The sequence below is a fragment of the Egretta garzetta genome, unplaced genomic scaffold, assembly GCF_000687185.1.
Source record: "Egretta garzetta isolate BGI_Z169 unplaced genomic scaffold, ASM68718v1 scaffold541, whole genome shotgun sequence".
NCBI lineage: Eukaryota > Metazoa > Chordata > Aves > Pelecaniformes > Ardeidae > Egretta > Egretta garzetta.
In genome coordinates, this window is record NW_009258682.1 from 189950 (window position 1) to 194461 (window position 4512).

Sequence of the window (4512 nt, forward strand, 5' to 3'; positions counted from 1 at the left end):
TCTTTCCCTGCTGAAATAAATTGTCACATTCTTGTCTGAAACCGTGAGCTTTTTGTGCCTCCCATTGTGACAGATACTCGGCCACAAGAGAGGGCCCCTGTGTACAGAAACGCATTGTCTGCCCTTCTTCTTTGCTTTTGATACTCCGTTTGACTACTGTGCAGTGGTTTAGTTGTCAGGTGTGTTTGTTTTCCTTTCTCCAGAAAAGTGTTTTAAATACAAATTAGCAAGAGTTCACTGCCAGGCAATGAAAGCTGTAGGCTCGTGTTCTTTTAGCTCCTGTATTTCTGTCAGGATTTGGTTGTGCTTTTGTAGTTGTTCCTAGGCTGAGAGTGGGAGACAAATCTTCTGGGGTAGAGACTCAAGTCAGCTTTCCCTCTTCATCAGTGCTTTGAGAAGTAGTACAACAGCATGTAGGGGGAAGGTCCCCCAGGAGAGCAGCCTTGCCCTGCTGACATGGGATATCTAATTAACTAGCAGACTAAACCAACATGAGGATTAGTCAGCTCTGGATTCTAGTGACTCATTTTCAACCACTATCTTAATTCCTTCCGTTGAACAGAGATGTAATGCTGGCAGCTGACACTGGCTGCTCATTTTTGTGTCAGAATCAGAAAATCCAGTATCAGGCTGCAGCGTTTGGCATCGGTGTATGCTAGACCTGTCACAAGCCTCACATGACAGAATTGCTGAACTGGCTCCCACCTGGCTTTCAATTTCTGAGAAGGGGCGGAAGGAAGACATTCAGGGAGAGGGCAATTTCAGCAGAGGCTGGTTGAAAAGCAGCAGTACATAAAGAGATAAGCATGTTCTTGACATCTCAGGTCCTAGATTAGCTTTATCCCTCTCACTCCAGAAATGAGTCTAGCCTACTCTGGCATCTGTGTCTAGGATTTCCAAAGGAACCCAGAGGAGATAGGCGTAGAGTTCCCAAACTGGTCACTTTATTCAGGTGGAATTACTGCTGAAGCCAAGCGGTGCTCTGGCCATGTTTCTTTCCTGGTTTCAGTGTGATTGTCATGTTGCCTAACTCAGTTCAATTGTTAATCAAAACACTAATTGGCCCTGCCGAGGTAACTGTTCAGAACAGCATTCATCTGACCGTGTGTTGTTTGCAAGAGAAAAATATTTTTCAAGAGCTCTTGGTCTGACGTTGTCATTTGTATTTATTTGTTCTGTGTTTAGGTGTATCTAGGGTGGGCTGGTTTCACCCTTAAACTAGGTTGCTTATAATCTGGGATAAGTATGTACAAAAAAAAATGAAAAAGAGGGTTCCTTATACTACAAACTTCTGCAGCGAGAATATACCATTTAGAGTGCTTTGCAATTGACCATTTTTGTGTTGGCAGATTTCTGGTGCACCATTGTGGATAGTTCAGCACAGAGTTACCTTTGGTTTTAATACATTAGTTCTGTGATGAATCTCCCTTAATGTTCATAAAGATTTGAGAAGAAAAACATTACAGATGCAGAAGGAAATTATTACCTTAGAACATGCGTCACTATCACTGGGCTTAGGAATAAGATGGATTGCTGTAAAGTTTGCTATTTAAAAACACATTCTGAGATCTGAAAGTAGCACAACTCTATCCTATTTTTCATTCTGGCACATGGGATGTCTTTAAATATCAAGGGCAGTTATGACTCCATGGTTAAATTTGCTGCATAGGCATCCTGCTATAGTGCACAAGACTTCCTATCTTTTTTTGCATCTCTCTTAAATAGAGTGTGGACATGCTTCCACAGTTTTGGAGGAAAAAGAGCTCATGTTTTGATGGGTTGCTGTTCCCAATAGCCTTCAATTAGGTTCTCTTCCAGATTTCTTTTTTATTTCCCTGCTATTTTGAATTAATATATACCTTCATGTGGTATCTCTCACAATATGCTTTTCCTTGCCTCACATGGTTTCTTCTATTTGGACATTTAAAGAACACTGTAATTAAAATGCAGCATAAGACTGTTAAAAGATTAATCATCCATTCCTCTCTTCAATCAATAGGTAGTAAAAACAATAGAATAGAATAGAATAGAATAGAATAGAATAGAAGAGTTCCAGTTCATCTTCACCAGATATCAGCCCAATATGTTCCTCCTTTTGCTATTAACACACTTAGAAAGGCCTCTCTTGTTGTCTGACACAACACTGGCCAGTTTCAACTCTAGTTGAGCTTTGACCTTTCTTGCCATTGGGACCTGGGCCTTCCTTTGGGGCCCAGCAGCAGCTCTTGGTGCCAAACCCAGCAGCCACCTTCTGCCCCTCCCCTCATCTTGCATGGCCAGCTTTGCTGCCGAAGGGGTCACGGGGACGTGTGTGAGAGGAGAGCGAGGGACCCTGGGGAGCATGGAGAAGATGCGCTGCCATTTCTGTGGGGCTGACTCTCAGCAGAGGGGAGTTGTGCTGGGGGAAGTCCTGCAGAGACCACGCGATGGCAAGGGCCATCGGGGAGTGCTGGGGAACTGGCGGTGCCCATCTGCCAAAGAGGGGTCCTTTCCCAGTGGAGGAGAAGAAATGCCTGTGCCAAGGCTGGATCGGGATGACGTGCTCCTCAAACTTGTCATCCCCCCACACAGAGTGCAAGATGGAGGTGATCCTCCACTGGCAGACGGGACACTTGGGCTTGGTCTCAGCCCACTGCAGGATGCATGCATAACAGAATTGGTGGAGGCATGGCATCGTGTAACTGCCCTCCTCCCAGCTGTCAAGGCAGATTGGACAGTGGCTGTCCAGCTCCACGACCACATGAGAAGAGAAGAGAAGAGAAGAGAAGAGAAGACCTTTAGCACTTGAATGAGGAGAAAGAGGCCCCAGCAAGACAAGACAATGCAACTCAGTGGTGTGCAGATGAGCGCAAAGAGACCCTTCAGGTCCATAGGGCCAGGCCCCACAGCACTCAAATCTGGAGAAAGGGCCCCTGCTGCAAGAGCACAGGGCCAAGCACCATGGCACCTTGCTGAAGGGAAAGGTGCCCTGCAAGAGCAGAGGGCCAAGACTCACGGCGCTGTGCTCTGGGGAGAGATGTTCTCAGAGAGTACAGGTCCAACCCCATGGTAGTCAGAGCAGGGTAACGAGGCTGCACAAGACCAGAGGGAGAAGCCACATGGCGTTCTGCTGAGGACGAGAGGAAATGGTGGGCATAGCTCCAGAAAACGGGGGAGAAAGCAGCACGGGTGGGGATAGCAAAACACCACCTGCACCATTGGCAACACCGAGACTTTTTCTGCAGTTTTCAGGACTTCATTTTCTTTTACTGCCTGACAATGAGACCTGGAGGGCCGGGAGCCCTTGAGGGCCAACATATGCCCCAGCCCTTGTTTCAGCAGTGCCTGGGGCGTTCTAGTGCTGCCGGCGGGGTGGCCTCTTCCTGGCTGGAGAAGAGGCTGAGGGGCTACTGGTCCTCCTCTTTGGGGGTCGCCGTCGCCCCCTAGGGGAGTGTTCCCTGCCCCGACTGGAAGTAGATGGACATGCCATGGCTTCCTCAGGCTCTTCTTGGGGCTCCTCTTGCTCCCCAGGGATGGGAACTGGAGCAGAGTGGGGGCTGCCAGGACCCCCATGAAGGGCAGCTGCTGCAGTGCTGGGAAGGTCGTCTGCGTTGGTTCCCTCCGGGCTGCTGGAGGTGGCCAGGCCAGGTGTGGGAGACCCTCCTTGGGGGGCAGCAGGGCCAGGGGCAGCCACAGGGCTGCCTTCCCGCACCACGGCAGCATGGTGGTCCTCCAGGCCCAGCAGGCGGCGGGCGTCCCCGCTGCACTGTTGCACGGCGAAATTGATAAGCTGATGCACAAATGTTGCTGCATGGTTTTGGAGGGAGGCCTGCAGCAGCCGGACCAGTTGATCTTCATCCAGCCCAAAGAGGACCAGGAGGGGCATGACGAGGTCCTCCACTACAGGTGCCCAGGAAGGCAGGTTCCCAAAGATCACTTCCAGCTCCTGACGCACCCAGGGTCGAAGGAGCTGGAGGAGAGCAGGGTGGTCCCGGAAAAGGGATGCCCAGGTGTTGGGCTGGAGGCCACCCAGAGGAGCCCTGGGCACCATCGCCACAGCCTGGTGTTCTGTTGCTGCAGGGCTCTGGGCAGCCAGACGGCTGGTGGCCGTCCACCCTGCCTGGTGGCCAAGGACTAATGATGCCGCAGGTGGTGAGACAACATGCTCCTCAAAGTCGTCATCAGCTCGCACTGAGTGCACGATGGAGGAGATCCTCCTCTTGCAGAGGGGGCACTCGGGCTTGGTCTCAGCCCACCGCAGGATGCACGCGTAACAGAACTGGTGGAGGCATGGCATGACATAGCTGGCCTCCTCCCAGCTGTCCAGGCAGATTGGACAGCAGCTGTCCAGCTCCAGCTCCGTGGCCATGCTCTCCACTCACTGCGGTGGGCTGGGGGGAGCTGGGGATGGTGATCTGCTCCCTCTCACAGGCGCTGCAGCAACCGGTGTCGTGCTAGGAAAGGAAGAGAGGGCACAGTCATCGCCTGGCCTGGGGAGGGCTGGCAGCAATGCCCCGGGCCCCCCGGACGGGA